Source organism: Monodelphis domestica, chromosome 3, assembly GCF_027887165.1.
Source record: "Monodelphis domestica isolate mMonDom1 chromosome 3, mMonDom1.pri, whole genome shotgun sequence".
In the NCBI taxonomy this organism is placed as follows: domain Eukaryota; kingdom Metazoa; phylum Chordata; class Mammalia; order Didelphimorphia; family Didelphidae; genus Monodelphis; species Monodelphis domestica.
In genome coordinates, this window is record NC_077229.1 from 455,864,209 (window position 1) to 455,886,713 (window position 22,505).

The 22,505-nt window shown below is 40.1% G+C and overlaps 1 protein-coding gene across 1 annotated transcript in view; it reads left to right on the top strand.

The window, feature by feature from the left end:
* The first annotated feature begins 514 nt into the window (after nucleotides 1-514).
* Nucleotides 515-22,505, top strand: part of CKMT2 (creatine kinase, mitochondrial 2) — a 55,630-nt gene continuing 33,639 nt past the window's right edge. The window contains exon 1 of the mRNA XM_001363343.3: nucleotides 515-669. The gene's annotated coding sequence lies outside the window, so the exon portion shown is untranslated. The remainder of the gene's footprint in view (nucleotides 670-22,505) is intronic.

Here is a 22,505-nt window from a genome sequence, read left to right on the forward strand (position 1 = left end):
CTACCTTTTAATTAGCTATTAGAGAAATCTTGGGATATTCAAGGAAGGGTCTGAATAAAGCTCCTAAAACTATTATTGAGCTGCTTGACCAAGCTTCAGGGCCACTGAGAGCATTGACCGATGTCACTTATTGGTTATAATGCTGCGCTACTGATATAGTCAATAGACTGATTTTCTTACCCAAAAATACGTTTCTCAAGATAATTTTCATAATAACAAGGTTCTTTCTAATTCTGTTTATCTTCCAGGATCCTGGCCTTAGTTTCTTCATCTATTAAAGGAGAAGCCTTGAGCTATTGAATTGTTGGGTCCTTTCCAGCTCTCAAATTCTGTTATAGAAAAGGCAGCATGGCAAAGCCAAGACTAAGCAGCAAAATGTGATTCTGTCCCAACTGCACAACCTTCTGTTTACTCAAGGGTGAAGAGAACAGTAGATTCCAGAGAGTGGTGGTGTTGATATCATAAGAACAGCCAGCTGATGCTCTCAAGGGCACAGCTGTGGGAACAAGTGTCCCATCAAGGAGGGCAGCAATTGGCCAATGGCATCCTCTGCTCCCCTGCCCCCACCCTTCCTGAGCCTATTCACAGCCTGTGCTCCCTGTCTGATCATGTTACACTTCTTGGCTGACTGGGTGCAGCAGGACGTGTGTTACTGACTCCGGCTCCAAGGTCAGTGAAATCATGAAACTTTTGCTTTATTTCCCTTTATTTTCTCCTGAGCTAGGAAATCTCGGAGAACCATTTCATAGCAAAGATTAGTCTCATCCTGAAAGACATTCATCAAGTGGCCACTGGACATGAGGCAGCGACCTGGGAATGGATGAAGGTGGGAGAGCCCCAACAGTGCTGCCATTTAAGAGCAGAAGCAGGGTTCAGAGATGCTCCAAGATCCTCCAAAGCCGGGTTAAATTAATGCACAAAGGAAACTAGTTTGGGGATTATAAAATTACAATTAGGGAGAAAATTTATAGGGCATAGGGACTAAAGGGGGGAGAGGGGGAGGGCAGTCAGAAGACTAAGTCTTTCCCTTTTTTCTGCTGTATCTGGGCAATGTGTGAATACTCAGGCACACAGCTGCTCCTGAAATACCATGGAGAGACAGCAGCTTTCCTCTTCTGGCCTGTCCTTGAGTGGTTTTTGCAACTGGAAAGAAAAGCTTGAATGTAGCAGCATTCTGTGTAAATAAAATCTCAAAATATTTTGCCTCAATAATGTCAGGCTATAAATTATTGTGGTTGACTCTCCATTTCTGGGCATGCTTTCCCTCAGTACTAGCAAAAAGAAGGGCACATATGGTTTTAAAGGTTGCACCAAAGCTGCATTAGAAAAGGTGGTGCTCTGGGCTCAAATCCCTGCTGTATAACCTTGGGCAAGACACTGAGTTCTCTGGGGCTCAGTTTCCACATCTGCTGAAGAAGGATCACATGAAGTGACTTCTACTGTCTCTTCTAGCTCTATGTTTTTGGTCATATGTTTTCTATTCCTTTTGAAAGAATTATCCTTTAAAGAACTTATTCCAGTAGATGCACCCAACTAAACCTGGTTAAAAAAGTATTGTTCATTTAGATTGGTTGTGGTTGTGGGCTGAGTGATTAGAAACGCTTATTATTGATGATGAACAAAAAGCCCCTTTTTACCAGGTTGAAAAAGTAGACACTGGTTTTTACCTTGAATGTATTTTATTTTCAGTTTGTGCCTATTAGTTTACCTTTTGAATCATTGCAAAATTCTATGTATGAACCTTGAGGCTTTACCCCTAAATGAGTCTCAAATAAAAGTGTGTTTGGAGTTGGATGAACATCTGAGGGTAGGAAGGAGGAGAGAGAGCAAGAAAGAGAAAAAGGAAGAAAGAAGAGAAAAAGAAAAGGAGAGGGAGGGAAGAAGGAAGGAAGGAAGGAAGGAAGGAAGGAAGGAAGGAAGGAAGGAAGGAAGGAAGGAAGGAAGGAAGGAAGGAAGGAAGGAAGGAAGGAAGGAAGGAAGGAAGGAAGGAAGGAAGGAAGGAAGGAAGGAAGGGAGAGAGGGAGGGAGGGAGGGAGAGAGAGAGAGAGAGAGAGAGAGAGAGAGAGAGAGAGAGAGAGAGAGAGAGAGAGAGAGAAAGAGAGAAAGAAAGAAAGAGAGAAAGAGAGAGAGAAAGAAAGAAAGAAAGAAAGAAAGAAAGAAAGAAAGAAAGAAAGAAAGAAAGAAAGAAAGAAAGAAAGAAAGAAAGAAAGAAAGAAAGAAAGAAAGAAAGAAAGAAAGAAAGAAAGAAAGAAAGAAAGAAAGAAAGAAAGAAAGAAAGAAAGAAAGAAAGAAAGAAGAAAAACAAAAAGAAGAAAGGAAGAAAGAAAGAGAACAAGGAAAAAAGGAAGGGGGGAAGGAAAGAAAAGAGAGGGAGGTAATAGAAAGAGAGAGAAAGAAAAGTAAGAAAAAGGTAAAGAAGAAAGGAAGAGAGAAGAGAGAAAGGAAGAAAAAGAAGGAAAGGGAGGGAAGGAGAAAGGAAGAAAGGGGAAAGAAAGAGAGGTTGGGAAGAAGGGAGAAAGAAAAGAAGGAAGGGAGGGAGGGAGGAAGGCAGGAAAAAGAAAGAAGGAAGGAAGGAAAGAGAGAAAGGAAAGAAGGGAAGGAAATAGAAGAGGAGGAGAAAAAAGAAGGAAAGGGGAGGGAGGAAGTAGAATGAAAGAAAATGAAGAAAGAAAAAAGGAGGGAAGGAAGAAGAGAAAGAAAGGGAAGGAAAGAGAAAGGGAGAAAGAGAAAAATTAGAAAAGGAAAGAAGGATGGAAAAAATAAGAAGGGTACAGAAAGAGAGGGACAGAGGGAGGGAGGGAAAGGAGAGAAAAAAGGGAGAGGGAGAGAGAGAGAGAGAGAGAGAGAGAGAGAGAGAGAGAGAGAGAGAGAGAGAGAGAGAGAGAGAGAGAGAGAGAGAGAGAGAGAGAGAGAGAGAGAGAGAGAGAGAGAGAGAGAGAGAGAGAGAGAGCTAAGCTTTGATTTTCCACTGAAACCTTTTGAGTACATGTTCTACATGACTTTGGTAGCTCACTTCAATGTCAGTCAGAATCACATGGAGTGTCAATTAATCCCAGTTCCAAATGAAGAGGCTACAATGTCTAAACTATCTCTATTTCTAGAAATGTCACTTCTGCTTTCTGTGGCTCTGGGGGCATCCTTTCACTTCTGACCAAGTACACATGGAGAGAAATGCCAGCCAGCCATCATCTTTCCTTCCCTTGCCTGGGCCAGATGACTGCTGAAGCCGATCTTTGTGTATGAGCATTTCTTCTTTAAGCTCTTGGCTTCCTCCTCTCCCTCAATTCCTTTTCTAGACTGGTAGCTCTTCACAGGATAGCAGGTGTTTGTCAAGACTCTTTCTCTTGTTTCTCCATAGCTCATGGTGTAGTGCTGTCACTCACTATCTACATGTAGATTGGCTGTTTCTGATTCCCTTTGGGCATAATGTGCCTTTGATTCACCTCTTGCCACAGGTCCAGTTTCTTGTTATAACCTAAGTTAGTACTGATAGCAAATATAAAGTTAATTCTAGTAAGCACCAGCTGTAGCATTACAGAACTGTGTAGTCAAGGACCAGGTTCTGTGATTTAGAAGGCGAAGGAAGACTAAAAAACCAATTGAAGTGGCAAAATGGATAGAATAAGCCTGAGTTCAAATCCAGCCTCAGATACTTACTGACTGTGTGAACTTGGGCAAGTCACTTCACCTCCATCTAATTCAGTTACCTTTGTAAAATGGGGACCATGATAGCATCTACCTATCTCATAGAACTGTGAGAATCACATGAGATATTTTTAAAGAGCTGAGCACAGTGCCTGGTACATAGGAGACATCTAATGAATGTTCATTCCCTTCCTACCTTATCTATTATCCCACCATAGGCTCTGACATGAGATGCCCAAGCTAAGGGATTCAGTGCCTCCCTTCATGAAGCCTAATATTCAGAGCAATATAGTTATATTGGTATGGACTAATTAATTCTTCTTCATTAATTAGCATTTTCCGGAAATACCTTTTGAAATGAGTATTTTACTTAGAATAATAGTAATTATTGCACTTTTCAGTTTGCTTAGCACTTTCGTGAGGTTTTTACTTCACAACAACTCTCTAAGATAAGTAGTTCATGTAGTATTGCCCCTATTTTATAGATAAGGAAACTGAGGTTAAGATTAAAAGACTTGTTTGAGAGTGATGCTATTAATATTGGACAGAAGTAACACTCAGAGACCACCAACCTCAGACTCTCAGTCCAATAATTACTCTGGGCTTTCTGGGCATCTCATTTGGAAGGGGGACCATTAGGCTTTGTGCACGCCCATTATGACATCTGGCCCTGGGTGAATGGGAAATGAGACAGGTAAATTTTGATTCAGGAGTGGGTAGGAGAAGTGGCAGGCTGCCAGGAAAATCCTTGGATCCCTAGGGGACAGCACCCAGAACTAGAAGTGGAGGCAAGCCAGAAGGCAGATTTCATCTATTTCAACTGTTCACATCTCAAAGGTAGTCTGCTGAGAATCTATTTCTTGGCTGCCCAAATTAGACAGAGCCTGAGTTAGTGTTACACGCGGCATTCTGGGAGTGGCCATTCACAGACCAACAGCCCTGAGAGAGAGAGATGTTGTCCAGAATTCAAGGTGACTCCTGGGTCCTGCCTGCCCTGGTTGTGGGACCTGCCAACAAAGACTCTGCTTTTAAAAAATGGATGAACCCTGTTTCTCAGAAGCTATTTATTGCAAATGGGAACAAGTCCTATAGCTAAGCTTTCTGGGATAAATGATCCACTTTTTGCTGAGCCAGCCTGGCTTCCACTGTCTTAAAAATCAATTCTCTTGGGGGAGACATTTCTACTCTAACATCTGGAGTCTCTTCACTCCGAGCAGTTTCTGATTTTATAGGAGGGCAAGAACAAATAAAGGATAGCTTGGGCAGATGCGGTCTGATCTTCCCCCTATCCCAGGGGACATAAAGATAAGAACATCAAAAAATCCAAAGAGCTGAGTGCAAGTTCTAACTCTGCCTTTAGTGATCTTGTGCTGGAGCAAGCAGATACCAGCTCAAGGTCATTATTAAATGTTCACAAACAGCAAAGTGTAAATCAAAGTTTGATTTATTGTTTTGTTGACTGTCTAGAACAGAGATGTCAAACACCCTTGGGCAGCAACATTCCCAAGTTAAGGCATGAACAGATTAAAATAAAATTGGGAAATATTGTACCAAATAAATAAAAAGATAGTAAAACAAAGAAAACATTCCATTTTAAGATTCGATCAATATGCAGTGGGCAGAGATCTTGTTTCTATTTGAGTTTGATACTACTTGCTTAGACTTAAGAAAAAAGGGAGAAAGTTTTAATGATGCAGATTCCATTTTAAAGTGTGTTGTGTGTGTATTTTTGCCCCTGAGAGCAGTTGTTAAGCATTTACCAGTATGCACCTGCTTACAGTTTTCAAGTTTTGTGGCACTCTAGGGCTTTGTCTCCTCTCTAGGGGGAACGAGGAGATGGGCTCAGAGGCCTAAAGGGTAACTTGTACACTCTGTACTTTTTGAGGTAGGAAGGGAACAGCAAATGTATGTTCCCCCAGAACCACTGCCCAGTGCCTTGGCACTATGGGAATTTGCTCAGCCTGCTTTATGGAACAGCTCCAGGTCTGAGGACCTCCACCTTTTTTGGTAGCTTGCTCTGAATAGAAAGCTGACACTTGGACTTCCCATGTTTCCCTTCTCTCCCTCTTCTCCTCTCTCCCCCAGCAGCCCTCTGCAAGTTGCCTCCCAGCAACACTGAGGTATGAGGTAGAGAACTGGAAAACTCTCAGAGTCCACAGTCTTGAAGGAAGCCCTGACTCCCCTCCATCTAGGGTGGCCAGAAAGCAAAGCCAACATAATCCAGAATGCCAGTGTGTGCAGGCACCCAACTTCAGATCTGAGCTTTCAGGGTTGTGAAACAGGCTCAGGAATAAAGATTACAATGTTTTTTCTTTAAAGGGGAAAAAAATAAAACAGGAAATGAGAGCTCCTCCTCTTTCTGATATACCAGAGCTCTGTCCTCACTCACTCCTGCTAAAAATGGGTCAAGGTCTCAGATTCCCATCCCCCTCCCCCCCAAAAAAAACCCTGCTTGATTCAAACCTTTGGCTACTAAACTAAATTTTTGACATTCAGGAAGTTTGACATTCAGGCTGTTAAGCTCTTAAGGAGGGTAGCCTTTGGGAGCTACAGGTTATAAGCAGGTGGTGTACTACTGTTTCCTAGGATCTGCCTGTGTATCCCTTCCTTCCAACCTTCAGCATTTGAGGCAGCTTAGCAGTGGGTCAAACAATAGCTTCCTGGGGGTGATGGCCCTTATAAAACAGTTGGCGGCCTTGGGATGTTGGAGTCAGTGGCAAAAAAAGGAGAATAAAAGTGATATTTAACAACAGGATGTGTGGGTAGATGGTGGGAACTACTTCTTTGCAATTTTTCTCATGGATTCACATCCAGTGCAGGGATTTCTCTTTATTTTTCTATAGATTCCCTTTAAATCTCTGGACCTCAGTTTACCCATCTGTAAAAAAGGGAAGGATTGTATCAGATTACCTCTAACGTCCCCTCCAGCTCAGTCTCTAATATTATGGACCATTTGGCTATAAAGCATTTGACAGATAAATAGAATGACAGTGAGAATGTGGTAAGAGAGTCAGAGGGATGGAGAGAGACTGAGAAAAGAGGGATGGTTAGCAAATGCCAGGGGGAGAGACCAATTGAGAAAAAAGAAGAGTAAATACTGATCTCTCAGCAGCTTCTGGGGGGCAATAGGACTTCCAAGACAAGGTTGAAAAAGGAAAATGGGAACAAATGAAGGAGTAAGGAGGATACTAGAAAGGAAAAGAAAGAAAAAAGACAAGGGAGAAAAGGCAATCTCCCAGTCCATCCAGAACATTCAACACCTGAGTGCCTATGGGAGGTGAGGGAGCAGAGGCATCTGTGGCATCCTAGTTACCTTGGAAGGGACCCAATGACAGAGAATGAGAACAGACTCCTGACTCCCTGAAGAGCAGTCACATGCTCTGGGGGACAAGTCCAGGCTCCCCAGTTACTGCTTCAATTAAAGTCCCCTATGCCTGGGCAATGAGGCAGGCATGGATGTGAGGAGCAAGGGGATCTGGTCATGGACCTTTCTATTCAGCTTTGGGGGAGGCGGGGGTAATAAAAGACCTAGGAAAGAATCTGAGGAATTTGAGGTTAAGATGGGGATTCAAATTAGTTATGCTAAATGACATGTTATAGACAATAAGTTCTCTAGAATATCAAAGAAGGGAAAGAACAGTTGTTAGGAAGCCAACTCAACAAAATGAGAGCATTATTGACTGGCACCTGGCCTCCTTCTAGAAATTTGGCATCGAAGGGAGGGGGCAGAGATGATAAATGCACCTCTTTAACAGTCCTGCCCCCACCAGAAAGGCAGGCTAAATAATAGCCATTTTCTGTTGTCACCAGGATTGGACCTTGTTGGGAGAAAGGAGATCAAAGAAGGCAGGTGCTGGGATTAAGGGGTCGGAGAAGACTTCTTTAGAGGATGAGATTTTAGAGGAGGCTTAAAGGAAGTCAGAAAGGTCAGAAGTCAGTGGAGGAAGACAGGTGTTTTAGACAAAGGGGACAGGCAGAGAAAACTCCTGGAGCCTGGAGATAGAGTATCTTGCTTGGGAAACCAAGTCCAATGGCTTTTCAACTGAGGAGACTGACTATGAGGTGGCAGCAGAAAATGATAGACTCTGACAGAAGAAGCAAGATGACCCATAGCAGCCTTTCCTGATATTATCTACCTCATGAAGATCAAATGAGATCATGTAAGGTTTGTGTATTACAAACTTTAAAATGCTACATAAATGTATGAATGAGATTTTTATGGTTTGGGTTTCCATCTCATATAGGAAGGAAGAAAGTTAGCCTTAAGTGCCTGCTGCATATAGGATCTGTACTAAGGGCTTCACAAATATTATCTCATTTGATCCTCCCAACAACACTGGGGTAGGTGCTATTATTATTCCCATCTTACAGTTGAAGAAACTGAGTCAGACAGAGGTTTAAGCAAGTTGTACATTGTCACACAATTAGTAAGTATCTAAAACTAGATTTTAATTCAGGAGAGGAAGTGGGTCAAAAACTTGTGTGCATCTGGCTTTATGTCTAAGGGAAGAAAACTCTTTATGTTCTTATTTGTTTCTCTCTTTAAACCAGTGTAATCTTCCTGAAATGTTCTCCATGTTGGTGTTGGTTGCCCCAAAATACAATATGAAATTGGGTCTGTCCAGTGATGTGCTGGCAAAAATTTAACAATTATCTCAATAAAACAACATATACCTGGCACACTTTAAGTTTAAGCTGCATTATTAAAATTTTCTCCATCTTCTTCAGTCTAGACATCTACAAAACAATAACTAAAACCTTAATTGGTAGCACTTGCTGATTTCTGAGATACAAAGCTTACACTAAAGTCTTCCACAGTTGACTATCGTACAATATTGCTGTTGCTGTGTACAGTGTTCTTTTGCTTCTACTTATTTCACTATGTATCTGTTCATGTAAGCCTTTCCAGCTTTTTCTGAAATCATCCCATTCATCATTCCTTATAGCACAATAGTACTCCATCCCATCATATACCATAATTTGTTCAGTCATTCCCCAATTGATGGACATTCCCTCAATTTCCAGTTCTTTGCCAACACAGAGAGCTGCTATAAATATTTTTGTATAAGTAGATGCTTTCCCCTGCCCCCCCCTTAAAAATCTCTTTGGGATATAGACCTAGTAATGGTATTACAGGATCAAAGGGTCTGCACAGTTTTGTCACCCTTTGGGCACAGTTCCAAATGGCCCTCCAGAATGGTTGGATCAGTTCACAACTCCACCAACAATGAATAGTGTCCCAATTTTGCCACATGCACTTCACCATTTATTACTTTCTTGTACTGTCACATTGGCCAATCAGATAGATGTGAAGTGGTACCTCAGAGTTATTTTCAATTACATTTCTCCAATCAAGAGTGATTTAGAGCATTTTCTCATATGATTATTGATAGCATTGATTTCTTCATCTCAAAACTGCTTTTTTATATCCTTTGACCATTTGTCAATTAGGGAATGCTGGTGTTCTTATAAATTTGACTTAGTTTTCTATATATTTTAAATTGAGAGCCTTATCAGAGAAATTTGCTGTACAATTTTTCCCTAGTTTCTTGTTTCCCTTATAATCTTGGTTACATTGGTTTTGTTTGTATAAAGATGTTTTAATTTAATAGAATCAAAATTACTCATTCTATATCCTCTAATATTTGCCATTTCATTTGGTCATACATTTTTCCCTTCTCTGTGGATCTAACAGGCAAACTATTCTGTTTCCCTAATGTATTGTTTCACCCTTTATGTCTAAATCACCTTATCTTCATATAGGTTGTGAGAATTGCTCTATGCTTAGTTTCTGCCATATTGTTTCAAGTTTTACCATCAGTTTCTGTCAAAGTGACAAAAGCGAAGTCTTTGGGTTTAATACAAGGTCATTTACCACTATATATTGTAAGTCTCATATATTCTAGTGATCTACCATTCTATTTCTTAGCCAGTATTTTGATGATCACTACTTTATAGTACAGTTTGAGATCTGGTAATGCTAGGCCACCATCCTTCACATTATTTTTCTAATTCCCTTGATATTCTTGATCTTTAATTCTTTGAGATAAATATTGTTATTATTTTTTCTAGTTCTGTAAAATACTTTTTCGGAAGTTTGATTAGTATGACACTGAATAAGTGAATTAGTTTAGGGAAGAATTGTCATTTTTATTACATTACCTCAGTCTACCTATGAACAATTGACATTTTCCATTTGTTTGCATCTGAAGTTATTTGTGCAAAAAGTGTTTTATAATTATGTTCACATAATTCCTGTTTGCCTTGGCAAGTAGATTACCAAGTATTTTACATAATCTAGAGTTGTTTTAAGTGCAATTTCTCTCTCTATTGCTTGCTGCTAGACTTTGCTGATTTATGTGAATTTATTTTGAATCCTACAATTTTGCTATTAATTTTGTTATTATTTCCACTAGCCTTTTAGTTAATTTTCTAAGATTCTATAAATATACAATCATATCATCTTCAAAGAATGAGAATTTGGTTTCCTCATTTCCTACTTTAATTCCTTCAATTTCTTTTTCTTCTCTTACTGCTAAAGCTAGCATTTCTAGTACAATATTGAATAATAGTGGTGATAATTGTGGGCATTCTTGTGCCGCCCTGATCTTATTGGGCAGGCTGCTAATTTATCACCATTGTGGATAATATTTGATGATGGTTTTAGATAAATCCTAATCATGTTAAGGAAAGATGCATTTATTCCTGTGTTTTCTAGTGTGTTGTTTTTTTTTTCCTTAAAGCTTTATTTAATTAATTAATTGAGAATATTTTCCCATGGTTACATGATTCATGTTCTTTCCCTCCCTCAGTACATGGACAGCCTTGGACTAGGTTCTTATTACAGGCTCAACCAAGGGCTCTGGGCCTCCTCTTGGGCTTGCACCCACTAGGTGCACTGTGGACTTCATTTTGCTAGGGTTTGGTATCTTGCTGCAGACTTGGGCATTGGAACTGGACCTTCCCTTTGTCTTGCACTAGTCAAGTGCAACTTATACTGTCTTAAGTGAGAGCTTGGTGCCTCCCTGTAGGCTTGTGCCAGGGCTTGGAACTTCAAGGGATGGGCATAGGGTGCTATGCTGTTGGCTTAGGCAGGGTTTCAGGGTCTCAAAGTTGGCTTAGGTCCAAGTTCAGAGCCTGGAGCAGGAGGAGTGAGGTAGAGGAGCTTGCTGTTGGCTTGCTTAGTGTGGCCTTGCTACAAACTTCACTCCCCTCTCACCCCAATGAAATACACTCTCTCTGCCTTCCTTCCAAGTTGTTTTCTGCAGAAGAGTTGCTTCACTCATTCTCCTTGTTGGTTCTGTCCTTCCAGTATTCATTTTAAAGCATTATTTTAAGATTGGTTAAAGAGGATTCTCACCATTCTGCCATTTTGACTTTGCTCTGCTAAGTGATTTTTGGTAAATATTATCTCACTTGATCTTCACAACAACCCTGTGAGGTAGGTTCAAATATTATACCCATTTTTAATTAAGGGAATCAGCAAAGAGAGATTAAGTGACTTGCCTAAAGTTATACAATCAGCAAGTCTGTGTTTGAACACAGATCTTCTTCACTCTAGGCCCAGTGGTCTGGAAATGGTACAATAGAAAGAAGACAATTTGGAGTCAGTCCTGAGGTCAAATCCAGACTTTTGCATTTCCTATCTATATGACCTTGGACAGAGTTGCTCAAGTCACAATATCTGTCACACATTGAAAGTTTGATAAATAAATATTTGTTGACTGACTTGATGTTTTGGGGTCCAAGTTCCTGCATTTGTAAAATGAATATGTTGGGCTATATAATCTCTAAGGCTCCTTCTAGCACTAAATCAATGATCCTATGTTCTTTGTTGCGATGAATGGATAAGCATTTAGTAGTAGAGATTTTTTTTTGACCTTTGAAAAGAAAGGAAGTTTATTTGGTTGGTAAGTAGTAGAGATTTTTAAATGATTCCTGGGGAGAAGACAAGAGAGGGAAAGAGGAGGAGATGGGGAGATGGGGAGGAATGGAAAAAAGAAAATGGCATAGCAGACAGCATCAGGCTTTGGATCTTGAAGACTGAGATTTCTCCTTACCTCTCACTAAGGTTGGAAATAGGTAAAGATTTAATTTTTTTTTAAATTCTTACCTCTCATCTATGAATCAGTACTATGTATCAGTTCCAAAGCTGAAGGGTGACAAGGGCTAGGCAATGGAAGTTAAGTGATTGGCCCACAGTCACACTGTTAGGGAATATCCAAGGTCAGATTTGAACTGAGTACCTCCCATGTCCAGGCTTCGCTTTCTATCCACCAAGTCATCTGGCTGCCCTCAGACATAATTATTTTGACATGATGCTGAGAGGTTTCATTGCTTCTGTTGGAAACAGGTTTGTAGCCTTGACATGGTCCACGTTCTTTGTCCAGACCTTGGGTAACATTCCTGTTTCCATCATCGGAAGCCTCCAAATATTGACGATTTGGTGCTCTTGTGTTAGCCAAATGTTTTCAAGTTCCCTAGACTGACCTCAAGAACCAGGGCTAGAACTGATCCTTCGACCTAATAACCTTCTATCCTAAGGATATCCTTGAGAGGAGGAATAGTGATTGGTTTGCTGCCAATACAGTTAGGAGTGTTTGGCAAAGATATATTACCTTGATCCACAATAACTGCCATTTAAAGTAAATTGTTGTTATTTACTATGTTAGGAGTATAGCTAGGTGGCATAGTGGATATATGACTGGGCCTGAAGTCAGGAAAACTCTGTTCAAATCTGGCCTCAGATAATTACTAGCTGGGTGTCCCTGGCAAGTCATTTAACCCTGTTTGCCTCAGGTTCCTCATCTGTCAAATGAGCAGGAAAAAAATGGCAAATTGCTCTTGTATCTTTACCAAGAAACCTCAAATGGGGTCATGAAAAGTTGGATACAACTCTAAGATCTGCCTGAACAACAACAACCAAAGAAACTCCAGAAGGAGAACTAAAAAGGAGATCTCATCCAAATTCTGGTTTTCAGACCAGTCTTTTCTTGGCATTCTCTAGTCCCTCTTCTATTCCTCTTCAAACTCTCTTTTGGCAATCATATCAGATTCCATGGATTTAGCATCTTATCTACCCTAATGACTTCCAGATCTATACAACCAGCCCCAGTTTCTCTCCTGAGCATCCATCTTGTATCGCCAGTTGCCTTTTGGGAATATCAAATGTATTGTCCCGGAACTTAACTCAACATATTTAAAACTAAACTTGGTTTTTCCTCCAAACCTTTCCCTTTTCCAAACTTCCCTATGTTTTTTAAAAATTAAATTAATTTATTTGTTCATTTGTTTGTTACATTAAAGTACCCAGGTAAGTCCATTCCTCTCTCCTCCCTTATTGTTTTTAAACCCTTACCTTCCATCTTAGAGTCAGTATTGTATATTGCTTTCAAGGCAGAAAAGTGGTAAAGACTAGACAATGGGGGTTAAGCGCCTTGCCCAGAGTCACACAGCTAGGAAGTATCTGAGGCTATATTTGAACCTCCCATCTCTAGACCTGGAACTCTATCCACTGAGCTACCTAGCAGTCCTCTTTCCATGTTTTTTGTTTTTTGTTGTTTTTTTTTAAATAACCTGCTTGTCATTTGTTATATCTCAGTAATATTCCACCTATATCTGTTGAAGACACCACAATCTTTCCGGGTTCCCTGATTCATTACTTTGGCATTATTTCCCCCCTAACTCACCCACATACTCAATCATTGGCAAACCTTGTCTCTTTCTCCCTTCACAACCTCTTTCTCATCCAATACCTCTCTCTTCTCACTCAGCTACCATCTTGGTTCAGCCTTCATAATTTATCACCTAGATTATTGCAAAGAGCCTTCTAATAAGTTTACCCACTTCAAATCTCTCCCTACTCTACTCTAGCCTCTACATGGTTGCCAAAGGGATTTTCCTAAAGCATTGGTCTGCTCTATTCAATAAACTCCAAAGGCTCTTCATTACCACTAGGATAAAATACAAACTCCTCTCATTAGCTTTAAAGTCCAAATAACAAAGCTCAAATCCATCTTTCAACACTCATTGACTGTTATTCCCCCTCCAACACTTTTCAATCCAGCCAAACTGCCCTCTCTATTCCTCACCCATGACATACCATCTCCCATTTTATGCCTCTGCACTGGCCACCCGCCATGCTTGAAATAGACTCTCCTCTTTGTAGTCTCTTTAAAGACATAGCTCAAGCACTGTCCTTTGCATGAAGCCTTTTCGTGATCCCCCTCCTCTCCCAAATACTATTGCCTTCCCTCCCAAACTACCTTGAATTTAATTTGATTATATTAACTTTATGCTATCCTTGTTATCTCCTCCCTCCTTTTGAGATATATAGGCTTCTTATGGGCAGGGATTATTTTATTTTTAGAACCTTTATCTCTTTGACAATTTAAAATTTTTTATTTAATTAATTAATTTAGAATATTTTTTCATGGTTCCGTGATTCATGTTCTTTCCCTCTCCCCTCCTGGGGCAATGAACAATTCCACTGGGTTTTACATATATCATTTATCAAAACCTATTTCCAATTATCAATATTTGCAATAGAATGATCATTTAAAGTCAACATCCCCAATCCTATCCCCAATGAACCATGTGATCAAGCAAATGTTTTTCTTCTGCGTTTCTACTTCTTGGAAAATTTTTATGTCAATTAATTAACTGATCCTGTGATCCCTATTAAAATCACCTGTTAAGATAAGTTTGGAGGGGTAGCAGAACCAGAACCTTAGAGCTGAATCATCTATAAAACCCTTTTAATTTTACAGATAAGGAAACCAAGTCCCTGAGAAGTGCAGTGATTTTTTTTCACAACACACAGCCAATCTATGTCCGAGCCAGGACCAGAAAAAGCAAACAAAAAACAATACATAACGTGAAAGTTGCTGGGGAGGAGTGGGTAAGGGAATTGTGAATGTTACCATATTAAGGGGTTTGGCCTCTCCTCTCTAGGTAATGAAGAGTTAGTGAGTCCTTTAACCAGGGAAACAACATGCTAAAAAACAGTTTTAGGAAGGTAATTTGACAACCACATGGAGCAGAAAAATCATGAGGGAGAGTGTGTACTATGAATCTATTTACATAGAGATAAAAGTATTTTTAAAGTGCCATTGCATTTTGTAGTCACACAATTGATATGACAAATCATTCTGAACAATCTTCAAGATCTCTACTTGATAAACGGTTAGACTGCTACTAGTTATTGTCCATGTTTGTAGGCAAAAATTAAAAATGCTTTAAAATGATATAAAGAGGAATTTTGCTAATTAAAAATGGCCTTTTATGATCCATTTGATCAATTAAACTTATTTCTTTTCCCACATATTTATTGTGCTCTTCTGAGTGTTGTTTAAAGAAGTTTCAGCTGGTAAGCCCCTAGCTGTGAGAGCTTATGATGGAACATGCTAACATTTTTATAAGATCATCTGCAATCAAAGCACCATTCTTGGATGGCAGCTCACAGTACTTTCCCGCCCTTACATACAGCTAAGCTTGCCAGCGACCCTACTAGGGAGATGTTGGCCCAGAATTATCATCCTGTTTCCATACCTGGTAATTTACTATCTGACTTTTCAAAGTTAATGGCAGGGGTGCAGAAGCACCCAGTAGGGTACCTAGACCCTGATGGGAACTAAGAAAAAGCAAGAAAGATTTAAGACATAGAATTATAGGATTTAAAGCTAGGAGAAATTTTAGGAATTAACCCCATTCAAGTCAAGTCAACATTTAAATGCCCACTATAAAAAGAGAGAGCACTGTGCTGGAGGATGGAGGTGGAAGAGGGATGGAAATATGCCATTTAAACAGAATAGGTCTAGTTTTCATAAAGCTTATGGTCTAGTATAGTCATATGATAAATACCCAAATAATATAGTGTATGTACATATATATATATATAAGATATAAGCAAATATTATGTGTGGTTTCAGAGGAAGAAAGAGAAAGTATTGGGGTGAGGAGAACATTCTAGGCATGGGGAGCAGTGTGAAGAAAAGCGCAATGGGTTTTATGTGATGTTCAAGTTAATTCCAGTTCTACTTAAAACAAATACTTGCTAGAACTTTGTAGGGCACCCCTAGTGAAGGACATGATATGAATAACGAAAGACCCAGCAAAAAAGGAGTGGCCACAGAAGTAGGAGGGAAAATAAGAAAGAAAGTAGTATGAAAAGTAGAGGGGAGAAAATCTCCAGGAGGAGAGGGTGGTTAACAATGTCAAATGCACCAGAGATGTATAGGATGGAAAGCCAGAAAAGAACACTGGATTTAGCATTGAAAAGATCATTGATAACTATTCTGGAGAAAGCAGTTTCAGTAAAAGTGATGAGGTCAGAAACCAGAATGCAAAATGAGTGAGAAGAGAGGAAGTGGAGACAACAAGCATAGACAGTTTTGCTTTGGTTTTTTCCTAATCAGTTTCTTAACCTGGAAACTAGTTAAGGATGTGTAAAGGAAAAGGGGAAGAGAAGAAGAAATTATCATGAAGAAGGGAGTTCAATTTCTTCAAGGATGTTTTAGGGGGCAATGGATGGAAGCCACAGAGAGGAAGATTTTTGGATCCTCATAAAGGAATTTTCTTGAATCTGTTCTGGAGCTGCTCAACAATAACAAAAAATTCCTTATGAGATAATATACTCCTCCTCACTGAAGAGATTCTAGAGGAGATCAAATTACCGTTAACATCATCATTATCTTCTTCATCATCATACTGGTAATGCGCTTTAGAGTTTACAAGGCACATCTCATTTGAGCCCCCAAACAACTCTATGTGGTTGGTACTCTTGATATTAACCACATTTTAAATATTAGAAAACAAGGAGAGAGAGGTCAGGTTTATGGTCACACAGCAAGTGCCAGAGTCACTACTTTAACTCAGATCTCCTTGTTCTTATAGAGGTGGAAAGACATGGCACATTTCTGGCCATAATTCTACTTGGTCACATATACTGGTTTGCCTTTGTGTTTGGGAGCAGCTAGAGGTTGCCTAATGTATTTCTCCTGCATCTTATTACTTATTTTCTCCTCCCACACCTAGAGTACTTGTTTCCCTAAACCCCTCAGTGAAGATACTTTCCTATAGAAAAACTGATCTCTTCCTGACCTAACTCAGAGCAAAGGCTTTATGTTGTGTTCTCTGTGCAATCAGACAGAAAGGATATTGAGAGGGGGCATGCTGGATACAGATCCAGGAAGCTGGGGACCTGCCACCCATTCATGCTGGACCCAATGCTGAACAAGACCTGAGCTGAAGATATTGAACTAAGCAAAGCAAAACTCACCAGACACATAGTGTTAGAATTCCCAACCTGGTAGCTGGCAAGGATGCTCTCTGTGGAATATAGCTGTGGTTTAAGCATTTGATCCACTATCTCTTGTAGTTGTGCTCATCAAATTAATTCTAATTGGCTTGGATATTAGTTCGATACACAAAAAAACTAACTGAAGGATTGTAAGAGAAACTCCGGGGTTGATGGAAGGGTGCTTCATGGGTCTTCCTTGGGGGAAGATGTTAGTTCCTTAACAGTTTCATTAATTATCTGAAAGTGAAGTGAACAGTGGGTTTGTGAAATGCCAAGCAAGATGGCTCTGGAGCCCATCTGTGTGCTTGTCCGCAGCAGCCTATCAATGGATGGAGTCGATCCCCAAGCATGGACCAAGGGCTGACTGTGCAAAGCAGAAGATGTTAGACCTTCTGTTAAGGAGCTTATTAGAGTCCAATTGGAGAAGAAAAATATAAATGGATGAAAAGATCCATAGCAATATTTTTGATGCCTTCTTTGAAGGCATCATTTTGAAGGGCTAGGAAATCAGGGTTAGGTATCTTGCCCACGGTTACATAGCCAATAAGTGTTGGAGGTCAGATTTTAACTCAAGTCTTCTTGACTCCAACTTGGGTGGCACTCTATTCACTGGGCTACCTAGCTGCCCCTCGACAACTTGAGGTTAAGGCTCTTATGTCCCTCAATAACTTCATAGGGAAGACCCAGAGGGAGAGGTTAAGTGACTTGTATATATTTTTACAACTTGCAAAGTTTCTTGGTAAGATTTGAACCTAGATCATCCTTACTCCCAGATTAGCCCTCTCTCCACTTTGCCAAGATATTTCTAGATAGCATCAACAAGAGAGGTGGTACAACCTAAAGGAAAGAGACTGGGCCTTACACTTAGGAAGACCTGGGTTTGAATCCTAGCTCTGGTACCTAATGCTTTGGGCAAATCAAGCCTCTTAGCAGCCCAGTTGTTATTGTGTTTTTTATTTAGTCATTTCATTAATGTCTGATTCTCTGTGACCCCATTGGGGCTTTCTCAGCAAAGATTCTGTTTTGGTTTGTCACTTTCTTACCCAGCTCGTTTTATACATGAGGAAACTGAGGCAAATAGGGTCAAGTGACTTCCCCAGGGTTAAACAACTAGTGTCTGAGAGCAGATTTGAACTTGGGTCTTCCTGACTCCAGGCCAGGCACTCTATTTATTGTGTCACCTAGCTGCCCTAGTAGCCCTGAAACTCTTGAAGACTGAAGTTTCAGGAAAGATGCTTATCTATATTGGTAGAGGGAGATCCTCATTGGACACTTCAATGAAGTTTTAGGTCCAATAAATAAATAACAATGCAAGAGATAAGTCAGAAATAACATAAGAATGAAACTAAGCAGCACAGATGGGACAGAGGATGTGTTAGAGGAACTCAGAAGACAGAGAAATGACCATTGACTGGCCTTGGCTGGGGAAGCTTCCTGGAGGAGAAGGAAGGAGAATCTGGTCACAAAGACCAGTCTGGCTCTGGACTGGTGGGAGAGGGGGATGGATGCACACTTCACATGAAGATGATAGAGAAAACCATTCTTTAATACATGTGTGCCCTTTGTTGTTGGTTCAGGAGAGGACTGGATGTTGAATAGAAGTGAAACTTGAGTTCTAATCAAAACTCTTCCAGTTCTCCATGCTGGTATGACCAAAGAGCAGGGTATTAAATGGATAGTCCTGCAGTAGAAAGACACACACAGAAGAATGTAGCATGGGCATGCTCTGCCCCGCCCTAGGAGAGCTACCCTCTGGAAGTTGGGAGTTGTTCTTGAGCTCCTGTCTGAGCTTGCTCTACTATAATTTGCCTCTTTATCTTACTTATGGAGTACTGGCTGGGGAAAAGGGTTCCTATTTTTTTATTCAAAGATATTTTATTTTCCCAATTACATATAATAATAATTTTCAATATACATTTTCTGAAATTATAAGATCTAAACTGTGTCCCTCTCTCTCTTCCCTCCCCCCTCTCAGAGATGGTAAGCAATTTTATATGGATTATACATGTATTAAAGGATTCCTATTAATATGTCTCCTCCAAAAGGGCTGGTGAGGAAAATGAGGGGAGAGAATAAGTACTAAGTTTCTGGTTAGCAGATAACTAAAATCTCTCCACAGCAAGGATCTTCTGTGCCTCATTCCATTAACATTTCAGGAGAGTAGAAGAAAGGAAAGGGGAGAAAGAAGGTGCAAAGCATCATGGCTCCCATAAAAAAAATGGTTACATATGATTATCTGTCTCCTGTCATCAGTGTACTTGACTCTCTCTCACCATAGCCTATGCCTTGCTATGCTTGTGCTTCAGGGACTTTCTGAAGTATTAAACTGAATTAGCAAGCCTGCTCTATTATCTAACAGAACAATGGGAATGGGACTTCTGGCTGCCCATTGAAATCTAATCAAGAGATGAAGAGTGGGGGTGGGGGGCAACTGGGTGGCTTAGTGGATTGAGAGCCAGGCCAGGAGATGGGAGGTCCTAGGTTCAAATGCCATGTGACCCTGAACAAGTCACTTAATCCCCATTGCCTAGTCCTTACCACTCTTCTGCCTTGGAATCAATACACAGAATTGATTCTTAGGCAGAAGTTAAGGGTTAAAAAAAGAGAGAGAGAGAGAGAGAGAGAGAGAGAGAGAGAGAGAGAGAGAGAGAGAGAGAGAGAGAGAGAGAGAGATGAAGAATGGGAGGCAACAAAGAATTAGATATGGAAACACAGCAATCATTAGTCTGAGATTTCAAAATGATCCTTTAAACCACCTTGGTAATACACACTGAAATTTTCATGGGTGTGTTTTTAGATCTGCACATTATGTTGTTGGCAACTAGGTGGTTCAGTGGATAGAGCACAGAAGCCAGACTCATCTACCTGAGTTCAAATTCAGCCTCTGATGCTGACTAGCTGTGTGTACCCTGGACAAGTCACTTAACCCTGCTTGCTTCAGTTACCTCATCTGTTAAATGAGCTGGAGAATTAGCTATGTAACTTTGAGCAAGTCACTTAACCACTGCCCCTCTCCATTGCCTAGCCCTTATCACTCTTTGTTCTCTCCCCAAAACAGGAGAAATAATATGAGAGCAAATACTTAGAGGGTTGACATACATATATCCCACTTTAATCCCACAAGATTATTACCCCAAAAAGATTATATTCACAGAATTAAAACCCAAAGATCATTACCCACTACCCCTCCCTTTCCCTCTTAACAGAGCTACACTCAGATGCCCCATACCCATTGCTAGCCAAACACACAAGCACCACATCAATCACTCCTCTAAAATACAAGCTGCTGACACACTCCACTGAATTCATTTATGTACAATAACCAGGCAACATCACTAAGGCACTTTAATGAAACACAGAGAAAAAGTAACTTAGAATTTGGAATAATTCCTAATTCTGGTCTATCTTAAATTACCCTTTAACCCTGTACCTAGCTGCAAAATGTTTTGTTACCCATCTCCTAAGTAATTCTGATTGATTGCGAAAGCTGATCAAAAGCAACAATGATTCTCTTAGCTCATCATCCCACAGGTCAGGGGCAACTGACCCCCTGGCTACCCTGCCTATGTTATTTATCTCTATCACGTAATTTTTCTGTTGTAGCAACATGGTATGTGATCATAGAATGTTGATTAAGCAATTTGTTAATGTGTGACATATCCAATTATCTGTAGAAGATTGTGTATGATTGAAAAATAATTGTGTGCCAGAAAAGCATGTACTCACTGAACTATATAATAAACACAAACCCTGAGCCAGAGGGAACAGCTTTGCGATACCTGAGCTCCAGGTCTGAGCACTTAGTTGTATGCCATCTCATCATTATTCATCTAAGTCATCACACCTAGGCAGAAAACAGCTCTCAGCTTTGAGAGCCTGCTGGTCAGACTTTCGAAAGTCAATCATCCTTAAGTATCTTTCATAAAGTATATTTTATAAAAAAATATAAAGTTATTTTAAGAAGAACAGTTGGTACAAAACATCCCTCCAAAATGTCTAAACACATTCTCTCACAAGTACAACAGAGTCCAGGGGAAAGTGGACTCAAGCTGAGAGGGTATGAATGGCAAATGGGTAACTCACAATTTCTGGCTGCTGAAAATCATTTTCTGTCACATGTGAGATGCTTAAGATATTTCCCATAGGCATGGTGTGGTTTGTCTGCTAGGCTCACTGGGGTACAGTGAGTTCAGTCTGTCTTTGGCTCCCAAAGTAGGCATTGTTAACAGCCACCTGTGTCCTGCAGACAAATGCCAGGATACAGATGGTAATGTGGGGAGTCCAAAGTTGTCCAGACCCTTCAAAATTCACTCAAGTCAAAGGCAAAAGGGGATGAAAAAGACATAGCAAAGACTAAGACAGATGTCTTTCCTTTCTCTTTAGGTGTTTCATCCTCAGAATGACACTAATAATCCACAATTGCTCCAATATCTAGAAATTAGTTCCTTCTCAGGTCCCTTGATAACTTATAGATGTTTTTTGACCCAATCAAAAATGATTCTTCTGTATACAATTCAGGTTTTAAGGTCTCTTAGCACGAAATCTAAGATTTATGAGTGATGGATTGATTGTAACATGTTCTCACCTAGTTAAGGCTAAAATGGAGGTGGGATGGTTTTGATCTCATTCTTTTCTTTAAAATTTATTTATTTAGAATATTTTTCCATGGTTACATGATTCATGATTTTTCCCCTCCTCTTCCCTAATCTCTCCCTGAGCTGACATGCAATTCCATTGGGTTATACATGTATCATTGTTCAAAATCTATTTCCATGTTATTCATATTTGCAATAGAGTGATATTTTAAAGCCAAAACCCCAACCCTTTCCCCGTCAAACCCTGGGATTGATCATTTGTTTTTCTTCTGCATTTCTGCTCCCACGGTTCTTTCTCTGGGTGGGAATAGTGTTTTTTTCTCATAAATTCCTCTGGATTGTCCTGGGTCATTTCATTGTTGCTAGTAAATAAGTCTATTACATTATATTGTAACACAATGTATCAGTCTCTGTGTGTAATGTTCTCCTGGTTCTGCTCCATTCAATCTGCATCAATTCCTGGAGGTCATTCAGTTCACATGAAATTTCTCCAGTTGATTATTACTTTCAGCACAATAGTATTCCATCACCAACAGAGACCAATTTGTTCAGCCATTCCCCAATTGAAGGGCATCCCCTCATTTTCCAATTTTTTGCCACCACAAAGAGTGCAGCTAAGAATATTCTTGTACAAGTCTTTTTCCTTATTATCTCTTTGGGGTACAAACCCAGCAGTGGTATGGTTGGATCAAAGGGCAAACAGTCTTTTAAAGCCCTTTGAGCATAGTTCCAAATTGCTCTCCAGAATGGTTGGATCAATTCACAACTCCACCAGCAGGGTATTAATGTCCCAATTTTGCCACATCCCCTCCAACATTTATCATTTTCCTTTGCTGCCATATTAGCCAATCTGCTAAGTATGAGGTGGTACCTCAGAGTTGTTTTTATTTGCATTTCTTTAATCAGGAGGGATTGAGAACACTTTTTCATGTGCTTATTGATAGTTTTGATTTCTTCATCTGAAA